The sequence below is a fragment of the Pseudoliparis swirei genome, chromosome 24 (assembly GCF_029220125.1).
Source record: "Pseudoliparis swirei isolate HS2019 ecotype Mariana Trench chromosome 24, NWPU_hadal_v1, whole genome shotgun sequence".
In the NCBI taxonomy this organism is placed as follows: domain Eukaryota; kingdom Metazoa; phylum Chordata; class Actinopteri; order Perciformes; family Liparidae; genus Pseudoliparis; species Pseudoliparis swirei.
The window spans coordinates 17,579,477-17,593,926 of record NC_079411.1 but is presented as its reverse complement, the minus strand read 5'-3'; positions in this window follow the sequence as shown (position 1 = coordinate 17,593,926).

Sequence of the window (14,450 nt, the reverse complement as noted above, 5' to 3'; positions counted from 1 at the left end):
CCTGGAAAATTGACAAGAGCAGATGTACTGTTAATGTTGCCTGGTGGCCAGACCTTTGAATCTGTCCAAGTTCAAGATGACAATCCGATAAGCAACTGAGGGTTAAATCACAACGTCACGTTGAGCAGTTATTTCAATCAACGTTCAAGTTCTGAATCAGGAGAAAAAGCAATAGTGGGCTCAAGGGTACACTAGTATGTCAGATGAAAATGACGAATCACTTTGCTGATTCAAAAAGTGTTGTTAAATTAAGTTCAGAGACTTGAGGTCACTGACTATTTGGTCTATTTTGTTTCTCTCTCAGCGAAGCATTTTCACCACTATTCACATGTACTTCCGAACACACATTGAGGATTGCACCACTCTTACTCATGCTGTGATTATTGATCTAGGCATATTCAAGAATGGTTTATAAGCATCTTTGGCTGAAGCCACCTTTCAGGAATCATCACATAATGATTGTTCACTTTGTTTTTGTGGTCCTAACCATCCAGTCAGGTCGTGTTCGTGGCTGAGTTGAACGTCACGTTCGCTAGTGTCGTGTTAAATAATCTTCAAAAGAAGCAGGAAGGACGTCTCAGGTAGATGGTTATAATAAAACTTATTTAATAAAGTAAAAATAAGTTGTGATACAGAGTATGATCTCAGCTAAGGTCCCGTAGGGTTCCGCTTTCTACAGTCCACGTGCAGTTCTCTGTAGCCGTTTATCAATTCCAAGTACGCCGAGTACAGACTTGTGATCTTTTAGTTTGAACTTGGGAATCCAGACTCCAAATGACTGGGGGGAGGACAGTCTTTCTGCGATTGGAACAGCAGCTGACTTGATGACGTCACCACATCAGCTGTTCTTGCTCATGAATTTACTCCAATTATTAACTGTAAAGTATTTTTCTACAGTTAAACAAAATATGACTACCCTGCTTTTTTTCATTATCCTTTAAATATAATTAGTTCATTTTGAATTGTGTGTGTATACACACACAATTCAAAATAAAATAATCATACACATATAATTGTTGGGAGGAGACCCCGAGGAAGACCCAGGACACTGAGCTGGTAAATGTTGCGGGTGAGAGGGAAGTCTGGGTCAACCTGCTGGGTCTGCTGCCCCCGCGACCCGACCCCGGAATAAGCGGTTGAAAATGGAATGGAATGGAATATAATTGTATATATTGTGTAAAAAATAAAAACACATGTATATTTGTATTGTGTTTATAAATATATATAAACATATATATTGTTTGTAAATATCTAGTTTATATATAAATAAGTGTATATATAATAAATATGTTATGTATATATATATATACATATATGTATGTATATATATATATATATATATACATATCTCATTATATTACACATGTAATTGCAAACAATTCGGTCAAAAGTAAAAAGACTCCGGTATAGTTCAACGTTTAAGTTTAATTAAAATATTAAGTTACGAATCTTAACCCTCAGTCAAACTGATTTAACGTTACCTGTGAATAAATAATAAACTCTTTGTGCTCGTTAGATCCTCCAAAACCCAAGGGGGGTGATTTTTTGTTGTCGCCACACCACATCCACATTGTTTGATGAAACCTCAAAGCTTTTAGAACTACGGTCATTTGATTGTTCTGACCACAAACATGTTAAGAACAAAAGGTCCTCTGCTCTGATCAAATAGTAAGAACAACTTTACATTGTCATTATATATTATATGGTTAAAGTCATTCATGAACCAACTTCCTTTTTTTGTTTACATAACTTGACAGCCTGTCTGCATTGGAGCCAAAGTACTTAGATCACCACATCACATTTTCTCCGCGTCTCACTGCAATCTCAACGCCAGCGGGCCAGTTGCCAGATTTCCAAACGACTAACTTCTCGCCTGAAAACATCCTAACATTACATTCCGTGACTCAACAACAGTAGTATTTCGAAGAAGTCAACTGTCAGTTGTTTATTTTCTCCTCCGCTATTGTTTCCTGTTGCTGGTGCGAAATGCATTCTGGGATATCGGCTGACCAGAGTACGCACAAGTCTCCTCTGATGCATCCTCCGGAAAGTGGGAGTCGCATCCGGGGTATTTTGAACGTGCTTTGCGAGAAGCGAACTTTTATTTGGAACATGTACTCGGGCTGCGACTGATGACGTGTCACGAGTCCCCGAGAACACACGTACAGAGAAGAACGAACAAGAACGCATATTGAGAAACGGCGATTGAGAAACGGCTCGTGTGTAGTTAGCTGTCTCTCACTTTCTCCCACAGCTGTCCTTTTCCTAAACACAGGCATGTCCACGCCTCTGGCACGTGATCCTCTCAGGTGTGTTCAATGTAAACAGTTATTTCTGGTACTGTCCACTAATCAACATTGCGGTACAATGAGGTATTGCACTGAATACATTTCTTTAATGAGTTAAGGTTTATATAGTACTGACATTGGTATTTGTAAGCTTTTGAATATAATGGTCTATAATGTTTTTATTTTACATTATACTAAGATTGTTATAATCTAAATGTACTTTTAAGGAAATTGTGACAAATTCCAATTAGAAAATTTAACAGTTAAAACACCAGTAAGAAATCAACGTATCAGGCTGGTTTGGCAGTTCAGTACTGCAATCGTTTTGTATTGACCAAAACGAAACGATACCTCAATATCTGATATGGCTAATATATCAAGCCTGTCAATGTGTATGGTCTTCTAGAGCAGCTGTTCTTAACCTGGGTTCGATAGAACCCATCGAACGGGGTTCGATCGAACCCCAGGGGTTCAGTGAGTCACTCCGGTGTTCGGCAGGGCTCAAGACACACACAATATAACCCGGTTCACACTTGCAATGTCGGGCCGTTTTTGTCGGTCGTCAAACACACCATTTTTCTTCGCCGCTGCGTTCACACCGAGAGCGTTACGGAGTCAACAGACGAGAACTGAAAGAATAAACCGAGCGGAACATCCGCCCGACGCAGTCAGCGTGAGATGCTCCGCCCATCATGACGTCATGCCATTGGTGAATCTACCTGCTGCTGCTGCTGTTCTAGTAGCGCTGCAAGCGGCAGATATTCAGACGAGTCGGTTTTTACGTTTTAACGGTTTCAAACGGTATTTTAAATGAACCATAAAACAAAAGAACAAAAGCTACACGGACCCAGACGAAGAGGTGAAAGTCACTGAGCTGTTATGAACCCGAACACAAGGGCGTTAGATGTTCCGATGTTTTGTGGGATTTCCACAACAAGTATAAAGCAGAACTATTGGTTGTAAAGGATCCCCGTATATGAAGTGGCATATAACTTACTGCTGGTGAAATTACTCTTTTCTTTTCTTTCTTTGAGTGACAATACTGTAGCGACCCTGGGTCAGGAACGCTACGAGACGTAGATGGCTTATAGGGTGTTTATTCAAGGAACATAGAACAAGCTACTGTTGGCCGTAGCCTACGCCAAAACCACAGCAAAACGCCGTGAAAACCTCCAAACCAGCTTCACGTCTGCTCCGGGTCATAGCTCTGCTCCGAACGAGCCGTAACACAACACCACACAACACAACATCACTCGCTGTCCAATCACAGACACGCCTCCCAGCTACCAGCTCGTGAGGCGTTCACTTACATCCGGAACATAACATTTATAACATAACATTCCCTCAGTCCGTTACACTACCCTCCCCCCACAAAGTCCCTCGCCCCCGAGGGGGCAAGCAAAGTCTCTCAGGTGGTCAGGGGGCCTGCGGTTCCTCTGCGGCTGCCGTCGGCGCTGGGGAGAAGGAAAAGGGGTTAAGGGGACGCTGGGACCAAGGGCAGGGGATGGGAAGGGAGGGGCGGGGCCAGGGACACTAAGAGTCTGTGAAGGCGGCGAAGGCTGGGCCCATTGGGAAGGGTTTGGGGGTAGTCTGGGCTGAGTCCAGGGTTCCCGTGCCCCAGGCTCTTGTCCTGATGGGGTGGATGTGCCTGTAGGGGGCCAGCCTGTCTCTATGCAGAGCGACTTTCCTTCCTCGTGGTGGCAGTTGGACCCTGTACACCACCTCTCCAAGTCTCTCCAGGACTCGGCAGGGCCCCACCCACTCACTGTCGAGCTTTGGGCACCTGCCCTTCTTCCTCTGAGGGCTATACACCCAGACCAGCTCTCCGACTTCAAAATGTCGTCGTCTGACGTGCACATCGTAGTTCCTCTTTTGCCTTTCGCCCGCACTGCGCATCTGGTTCCTGGCAAACTCGTGGGCCGACTCCAAGCGGTCCTGGAGTTTCCGAGCATAGTCGAGCCCCGGGGGACCCGCAGGGGCGTCAGGAGGTTTCCCCATCATCATCTCCCCTGGCGTCCGGATTTCTCTGCCGAGCATGAGAAGGGCAGGAGAGCAGGAAGTGGAGTCCTGCACCGCAGACCTGTAAGCCATCAGCACCAGAGGCACGTGGTCGTCCCAGTCGCGCTGATGTTTAGCTGCCACAATGGCCAGCTGTTGTGCCAGCGTGCGGTTGAATCTCTCGACCAGCCCATCGCTCTGTGGATGGAGGGGTGTAGTGCGGGTCTTGTGGGATCCCAGTTTGTCACACATGGCGGCGAAGACACGGGACTCAAAGTTTCTGCCCTGATCTGTGTGGATGACTTCAGGGCCCCAAATCTGCTGAACATTCCCCCCACCAGAGCATCCACAATCGTCTCCGCCTCCTGGTTCGGCATGCAGTACGCTTCGGGCCACTTAGTAAAATAGTCCATGGCAGTGAGGATGTAACGGTTGCCCCTCTCTGAGTGAGGAAACGGTCCAAGAACATCAATCCCCACCCTCTCCATGGGACACCCAGCCGGAAACTGCTGGAGCTGGGCATGAGATCTGTCTGCAGGGCCTTTCTTCGCTGTGCAGCTGTCGCAGCGGCGGCAGTAGTCCTCCACATCCCGCCTATGTTGGCCCCAGTAGAACCCCTGGCGGAGGCGACGGAGGGTCTTCGTAACGCCGAAGTGACCAGATCCCGGAGCTCCATGCATTGCCCGGAGCACTGTCTCTCTCAGAGCCCTGGGCACCACCACTTGCCACCGTGTCTCTCCAGTCGCCGGCTCTTTCCACCCCCTCTGCAGGACACCATCACGCAGTCGCAGGGCTTGAAAAATTGACCAGAGTCCCTTTGTGGCTCGAGAACACATGGTAACCTCTCCCAAGGTGGTCGCTGTTGGGATCCCACCCAAGCGAGCACTGGCCTTATGTCGACATCCTCTTCCTGTTTGCACCCCCACTCTGCTGCGTCCACAGCTGTCAGTCCATGGCCTGCTGGCGTGCCCACCGGTCCCACGGCAGCACATTTCACATCAGGTTGCAGCCGCTCTTCTTCCTGCGCCTCTCTTTTCTCACAGTAGTTGCAGCCATCAGCGCTGCAAGGCCGGGCGTGAAAGCGGGTCAGCATTTCCGTGGCGTGCCCCCGGTCTGTGGACCACAGTGAAATCATACGCCTGTAGCTCCTCAATCCAGCGTGCCAGCTGGCCTTCTGGCTCCTTAAAAGACATGAGCCACTGTAAGGCAGAGTGGTCGGTCCGGACTGTGAAGTGGAGGCCCCCAAGGTAATATCTGAAATGTCGGATGGCACAGACCATAGCAAGCAGCTCCCGTCTCGTGACACAGTAGCGGCGTTCAGCCTTGTTAAACTGTCTGCTGTGATACGCCACCACTCTCTCTCCTTCAGGAGTCACTTGGGCCAGCACAGCACTTGCGCCTGCATTACTGGCGTCCGTGTCGAGGACAAAAGGCAGGGTGGGGTCAGGCGGTGAGAGGACTGGGGCCTCCACAAGGGCTCTCTGCAGTGAAGTGAACGCTGCATGGCACTCCTCTGTCCAATCAAACACCACCCCTTTTTGCAGCAGGCGGAACAGTGGTACAGCTATGCAGGAAAAACCCCTCACAAACTTCCTATAGTAGGAGGCCAGGCCCAGGAAGCTTTTCAGGTCCTGCACAGTGTTGGGGGTAGGCCAATCCTTCACCGTCTGCACTTTATCATCCATGGTGCCGACACCGCCGCCCCCAAGCTTGTGTCCCAGAAATGTGACCTCCCGTTGCATGAAGGAGCATTTCTGTGGGTGCAGCTTTAGACCTGCTGCTGCCACTCTCCAGCACCCGCCTCAGGGCCTCGAGAGCCGCCTGGAAGGAGTCACCATGCACCAGTATGTCGTCCAGGTACACAACACACTCCTGCCGAGGGATACCAGCGAGTACCCTGTCCATTAGCCTCTCGAACGTGGCAGGAGCATTGCAGAGGCCAAACGGAAGGACTTTAAACTGCCACAAGCCCCCATTAGTGATGAAGGCAGTTTTGGCCCTAGCTTCAGGGCTGAGAGGGACCTGCCAATACCCGCTCCGCAGGTCCAAAGAGGAGTACCAGGCTGACCCTGCCACCGTGTCGAGGGCCTCGTCGATGCGTGGAAGGGGGTAGGAGTCCTTTTTTGTCACTTTGTTGTGGGGCCTGAAGTCCACACAGAAACGCCACGCCTCCTTCTGCTTTTTGGGGACCATGACGATCGCCGAGGCCCAGGGGCTGGTGGAAGGCTCGATGATTCCCCCTCGCTGCATCTCTTGCAGGGCTTTGTCTGCCGCAGCCTGCCTGGCCAGTGGGAGGCGTCGAGGTCTCATCCTAATCGGCCGTGCATCTCCTGTTTCGATGTCATGCTGGATGAGATCTGTGCGGCCCACATCGTCCTCCGACATTGAAAAACAGTCCTTGAACTCAAGAAGCAGCTGCCACAACAGGTCTTGTTCGCTAGGAGTCAGACCACCACAGTTTGCCTGCCAGACCTCCTTCACTGCCAAGACTCTTTCACTGTCGTCAGGTGGAGAGGCGTTTGTCACCTGTGTGTGTGGACTTGTAGCTGGCCGGACCGAGGCTGGGGGTGGGTGCAACTCAGCAGCGGGCAGGGTGGAGGGCAGTGTGGATAGCTCATTTGAAGGGATGCAGCTAGGGGCAGCATCATTTGTTGTCTCAGCCGTCAGTGTGGCAACGGTGTGGGTCGCAACACAGCCAGGCCGGGGTGGCTGGCGCCACATCTGGATGACATGACCATCAGGGAACGTGAGAGTTCCTCTCTTTGTGTCGATGACACAGTCCAATGCCCCGAGAACATCCAGTCCCAGTATACAGTCCTCCAGGTTAGCAACCCACACCGGGCAGCGGATAGACTTTTTCCCCAGGCCCAGAGTCACTATTGCTTCCCCAACCATAGGAGTTCGCTCCCCGGTGACTGACTGCAGTTTCACGATAGTGGGAAAAATATCAGTTCCATTTGTCACCACATCGGGCCTCACCAGGGTTGCTGACGAACCTGTGTCTACCAGTGCAGAGCAGCATGTCCCTCCAATGGTGAGCATTGCATACCAACAGTCTCCTATCCATGTTCGACCCAGCACCACTAGTCGCTCTAGCTGACCATCAAAATCCTCCGGTGGTCTGGTTGCCCTTATTTGGTCGGACTGTTGCGTAGCTTTGTTAATTAGAGGGGGCTGGGACAGAGTGCCAGGGGTCCGCATCGTCCCGATTATGCGGTCCCCGGCTCGTTTCCCTTGTTCGCGGTGGCACGGGGGCAGTGTCGGATCAGGTGGCCAGGCTGGCCACACCCCCAGCAGACTCTTGGTCGTGGCTTGTCTTGCCTCTCATCTCTCGAAGTGGCAGCCCTCACTAGCTGGGTTAGCTCCCCCACCCAGGCAGGCTGCGCCAACTCCCTTTCCGTCTCACAAGCAGCGCTCCCTTTTGGTGCTTTTTCAACCACTTTACCCATGGCGCCAGCACACAGCATCTCTCTCTCCGTTGCTGACTCCAAAGCCTCCTGGAGCGACCCAGGGTGAGCGAGTAGTGTCTGGATGCGCAGGTCAGCTGGCAGCAGGGCCTGGAGGAAATGGTCCCTAGCTAGCTCACTCTGGATGGACGGGGCATGTGGGCGTAGGTGCCGTGAACAAGCCCCTCAATGTCATTAGCGAGCTCCCTCAGCGGCTCCTCTGGCCGTCGCTGTCTGCTGCATAGTTCAGAGCGGAGCAGGCTAGTGGCAGAGCATTGTCCAAATCGTCGCTTTAGAGCCCCAATTAGTGCATCATAATCACTCCGATCATCAGGACTCAGCAGCAGCAGGCTTGATAAAGCGTCACCCGTGAGGCACATCGCTAACTGGAGAGCTTTTACGTCAGTGGACCATCTACTGGCATGGGCTAATAGTTCAAATTGTGCATGAAAAGCTTCCCAGTTGGATTTACCGTCATATCTGGGGGTCTTTATTGTGGACGGAATAGCTTCTCTCCGTGTCTCCGTGTGCTCAGTCATGTCCCTTCCTGCGGCCGCAGTTATTCCTCACGCCGCCATTTCCCTCACCGGCGGCCCGAGTGGCCAAAGCCAGCCTCCGCAGCCATCCTAGCGGTCATTTCTTTTACCCGCTCTCGGTGCTCCGTCGTCTGCCAGGCTCGGCCGCGCCGTCCAATTCCGTTCGTCACTTCCTCCTTCCCGTTTAATCTTGAGACGGCTCCCCGACGTCATGTTTCTCACCGTTGACGCAGCGTTAGCCACTTAGCTTCTCTGCTGCTACCTCGCGTGGCGATGTTGATGATAGCGAAAGTTTTACTTCTGACACCAAATGTAGCGACCCTGGGTCAGGAACGCTACGAGACGAGATGGCTTATAGGGTGTTTATTCAAGGAACATAGAACAAGCTACTGTTGGCCGTAGCCTACGCCAAAACCACAGCAAAACGCCGTGAAAACCTCCAAACCAGCTTCACGTCTGCTCCGGGTCATAGCTCTGCTCCGAACGAGCCGTAACACAACACCACACACACAACAACATCACTCGCTGTCCAATCACAGACACGCCTCACAGCTACCAGCTCGTGAGGCGTTCACTTACATCCGGAACATAACATTTATAACATAACATTCCCTCAGTCCGTTACAATACATTCATAAACACTGGTAAACTATCACCACCCTAAGAGCTTTAGCCTCATACGGGTCCATTAAACCAGTGGTCCCCAAACTACTGGATCCGGCCCGTCTCCACATTTGGACCGGCCCCCTGAACAATATCAGAGACGCGTTCCGATTTTTTTCTTCTTCCACCTGGCCCGCTGCCGTTGAGATTACAGTGAGACGCGGAGAAAATGTGAAGTGGTGCTCTTCGCAATAAAACATCTTTGATGGGACGTGTCGAGTCTCGGCCAATCAGGGTTCAGATGTCGACAGCGTTTGGGAAGTTAGCTTGAATGTTAGTCCGCCACATCTGCTGCTGTCACGCTGCACGGTGTAGCGATACTAACAAAGTACCCGTACGTTAAAAACGATGTGATTTAGCAGATTTTTAGTATCAATACTTCATTAAAAGAGCGATCAGAGCGCACGCGCTGCTCCACTCCGTTAAATACTGTCTGCACGCGCAGCGCAGCGCTCACAGCAGTGGCATCAGCTCTAGATCTTACTATTAGGCACAAAATAATTAGAACATAAAAATGTCACATTTGAAAGATTTGTTGAAATGAGTTGCAAGAATATTAAATTATAGTAAACATGTTAAGACTAAAATTAGATTGATACAATTTAATTTTGTGGCCTTTTATCCATTAATTTGATTTAACACTCATTTATGCTAACTTTTTGTTGTTGTTGTGCTCGCTAAGTTTGAGGTTATGTTAGCTAGCTAACGTTACGTCGCCAGTGTTTTCGACAGCAGCAGGTCGCACACTCACCATCACTTTCCACCCAGGTGTCACCAAGTGCACCGGGTGAGCATTCATATTTGAGTATTTTGATGTGTTTCGTGGAAATTTGATTCACGCTGAGTCTCCCACAGAACTGCACCCTCATCTCAGACTGCTCACAACAACAAGGTAAGTTTCTTTTTCACTACGTCTTTCAATGTAAGGCCCTGTTCTGTGTCTCCTCTGTTTGTCCTCTGTCTTGATTGTTTCATTCTCTTCACCTGCTCTCAGCCGCTCCTTTGTCTCCTTGATTGTTTCATTCCCTTAACCTGTCCTCAGTCACTCATCTGTCTCCTTGATTGTTTCGTTCCCTTCACCTGTCCTCAGCCGTTCCTCTTTCTCCTTGATTGTTTCATTCCCTTCACCTGTCCTCAGTCACTCTTGTCTCGTTAGTGTCTCATGCCGTACACCTGTTCCCCCCCCTATATATTGTGCCTGTCTTTCCATTGTCTCCTGTCAGATTGTTGTCTTCTTTAGTCTCCTTGTTCCTGTGTGTTTTGTCTCTTGTGCCAACTTGTCTATGTCCTTTTGCTCAGTAAAAAGTGTTTTTTGTTTCGCTCAAACCAATCAAGTCCAGCCTGTTTCTCTGCACCTGAGCTTTACCCCGTGACAACCTTGACAATCTAACCTCCATCAAACAGTTAACTTTAATGTTACCAATGTGAATAGTCATGAGCGTTAGTTGATGTTAACTTAGCCAGTAACCTTAACGTTAGCACTGACTACAAAGTGTTTGGTTGTATATCGGTTTAACAAATCCATCAAATTCTGTGACCTCTATAAGGCATTCAATTGAATACAGAAAAAAATCATCCATTATCATATTGCCACTGCAAAAGGTTCACTTATCATACTTTTGATACAGCGTTACCAACGGATGAACCATGTAACATCAAGTCCTTTGACGTTCACAATACTTCAATAACAGTGTAAATACCATAGTGACAATAATTCTTATAAATAACTAATGCATAAAACTGTTCTAAAGCTAAAGTGTGTCAATAGTAAAATGCACTGAAAGTCATTAAACGTTAGCCATTATGTTTCTGAATTCTTTTTATCGATGCATCAACGTAACGTTTAACTGTGTTGTAACGTTTTAGCTACAGGGAACGAAATGTATACTTTCTGTGCTGTTGAGTTTAGTTTAATGAGGAATACATCATATTTATAGTCAAATACTGTGTGTGTAATATCTTACACAATAAAGTAACTAGAAACTATACATGCCAAATAAATACTTAGACAAATTGCAACTACCTCAAAACGTTACTGTATGTGAGTAAATGTACTTTATTACTTTTGGAGACATTTATTCCATTAAGTGTAAATGTTTTTTTTTTTTTCCAACGTTTGTTCATAGAATTTTGACGGGTTATCTATTTTTGGTGAAAGTGGAAACCCATAATAGAGATAGTGAGAGAATACTGTGTAGCCTACAATACATGTTAAGGTTTCTGAAATGTTGCTGGGAAACCTTTTCTTGAGAACGTATGATCCCAGCACTCTTAATTATGTTTTCTCTCTCTTTGTGTGTGTATACATATTGTAAGTATATATAATTATACTATTACAATAGTAAACTTAGAATATTCTATTGGGCTGATATAAGCTTAAATAAACCCATTCTCAGCATGCAACATAGCCGGAGGCATTGCAGGGACATGACATCATCAACACTTTTAAAATTGCCTTTGAGGAAAAAATAACGTTTGCAGAGGCGTTATTCTCCAACTGATAATGTCCAATTAAATCTCCTTTTCAATGATTTTTATCTTCATCTCCGGCCACAGTGTGACAACAGAGGGAGCCATTGCTTACTTTGTCTGAACAATATTCTTGACAATTGTTGCAACAGCCCGCATTTACTGTATCTCTCTAATTCACAATCCTACAGAGGGACCCACCTCCACATTTCTCTCTCTCTCTCTCTCTCTCTCTCTAGAAGAGGGGGAGGAGAGCGAGCGAGCGAGTGCAATGTGAGTTGTGCTCTGCGCTCTTTGCCAGCCAGAGGTGTGCTTTCGGCTCCGCGCTCTGTATCTGGGGAGCAGCACCCTGCCGTGCAGCCAGCCTTGAGTGCCATGTCTAACAGCTGGTTGGGCAAAGGGTTACAGCTCGTCTGAAGGGGGAAGGTGGCACCTTGCTTTGAGAAGGACAGAAGATAAAAGAAGACTGACCAGTTGCAGAGAGAGGGGGGATATATCACTGACAATCCCCCCCTCCCCTCACTTCTCAGGGCAAAAACGGAAGGCTTTGGAGTATTCAATTTTTTCTTTCGTTTTATTTTTTTCTTATTCCTCATCGCGGTGCTGGGAGGTGCTTCATCTTTTCATATAGTCTCTCTCTCCGTCACTTGCCTCCTCATCTATTTCTCCATCTACCTGGTGTACAATGTCCTCTATCTATGAGTGAGAGAAAAGAGGAAGGAGGGAGGAGTTTTATTTGAATTTTTGTCCTTCCTTTTCTTCCCTCCACTCTTCCCCCCCTTTCCACCAAACCATATCCTACCTGTTAGTCCCTCCTTGCCATTTCATTTCTAGCTGCCGCCATCATTCCCCATTCTACGCCTCTTTCTGTCTTTGAAGTCTGATGTTTTATGAACTTGGATGATTTTTTTCTTCATTTTTTCAAAGACAACAAAAAACTCCTCATGAATGACTCTTTTTTCCCCCCTTTTCCTTCTCTTTTGGTCCCTCCACACCCATTTTCTTTGCCTCACACCCGTGCGGGATTCTTAAATGTTACTCTAGGTAGGTTAACTATCGTTTAGTGTCTGTCCATCTGTCTGTCTGTGTGTATTTGTGTGTGCTTTACGTATACATAAAACACACATTAACACACACATGTGCTCGCACACTAAACTACGCCTAAAACCACAGCGCTCAGTGGGTCGACGTCGGTCTGGTCTTGCACCGCTTTCACACCCTCCTCCTCATCTGTCCATCCCATCGTGGCAAAGTGCGCCCATTTTTAATCGTTGTCTGTGAGAAATCTTTCTCTTCATGTGTCATTTTTTCCATTTGATAAACATATCAATTTGTGTTGCTACCTGTTGGTGTGATACAACAAGGGAAGAAAAAAACAAGTTCAGTCCCGAGGGAGGATGAGATTAATTTCTTGGCACTTTGGCGTCCTTCTATGTTTGGCTACAATTTGGCAAAGATGGGGGGGGGAATTTAGTCTGAACTAAATGATACACTCTTCATATTTGTTTTATTCTCTTCCCTTTTTCCTGTCCAATTTTTCTAATCCATCAACAGCTATCAGTTCTCATCTAACCCCCCCCCCCCCCCCACACACACACACCAACCTTGAACACACTTCATACTATCATAAAAATATTGTTTAGCCTATTCTTGTCGTTGCACGTTTTCAATTTTCGATCCCCTCGCATCGATTGCTTTCCCCCCAGAAGTGTTCGTGTTTTCCATCCTTGACGCTCTCCCTCCTTTCCACTCGTCTCCATTCTCATCCCCTGTCGGACAAGAGAGACCGATTGGCATGAGTTGGACATTGAACAGTGGATTAAGTGGGCAACGCGCCTTGCGGTGGATTTCGAGTTGTCATCGCCGGTGTGCAGGTCGTGAGATATAGAGACAGACTGATAGACAGATGAAAATAGACATAACTTAATATCCCCATCTCATCAAGACCTCGCTCCTCTCCTCTGTCACATTCCCCCTGCTTTCTTTATGTTGTGTTCGATGCCTCGTCTCTTCCGCTCACTGCCACACCTTTTTGGGAGCGCTGTTTTAAAGCGTCACCCTCTCTAGGCTGTACGCCTTTAGCCTGTATAGCCTGGACACCCACCTGTGCACTAAGGGGAAACATTACGCCCAGTAGCGTAGGCCCACACCAGCACTTTAGTCTCCTTCCTCCTTCGCTCTTATGGACTGACGAGGGGGCTTAATAAACACCTCTTTCTCTGATTGTTCTGATGTCGACATGAAGGAACATGAAGGACCACTCGTTTTGCTCTGTCTTTGCTTTTGTGTCTCAACTCTGCTCCTCTGTAAAACATCTCCAATACAGTCTATAAATTATGTGTTACAGAAAAGAGTTAATTAGGTGAGTAGTGAATTAATACAGCACCCACTTCTTCTCCGCAACTGAGTGTATGCAAATGCATGGACACTGAACGTATGTATGTGTATATGTGTGTGTGTGCAAGAGTACAGCTAATCTGCTGCGTGTGTGTAGATGTGTATGTGTGTGTGTGTGTTTGCATCTGAATGCCTGCATGGTACTGATGGCAATATCTTGTGCATGAACTTTAATGTTCTCTGCGAAGCGTGTTATATATTTTTCGCCACATTTGCTGATGCCGCCAAACCTTCTTCACCCTGCTGTGACTAATTGGTTGTTCATCAGACCATGCCTTTGATCTCTATCCATTTTCTATATTTCCATATACACTGATATATCTAACGATTTCACGCATTATCACATCCCTCAATAGTTCCTTACTAGCAACAGAGACTTCTCACTCAAGGGAGATTTCTTAATCTCGGTTTAAACCGTTTTGAGTTACTTTGGTTGAATCTCTGCTCGTCAGTTTACGTCAGTTGACTCCCTCCACCAGTCCGGTGCTGTGGGCAGGTGCATGCGTTTACATGCATTCCTTTTCGCCCTCTTCCTCTCCTGATTGTGCATCTTAGTTGGTTAAGCTTCGTCAACCAGTGCTTCGTGGATGCCCTCCTCCTTCTCCTCTTCCTTCTCTTCCTCCTCCTCCATTACATTTCTTCTCCTGTTCGAT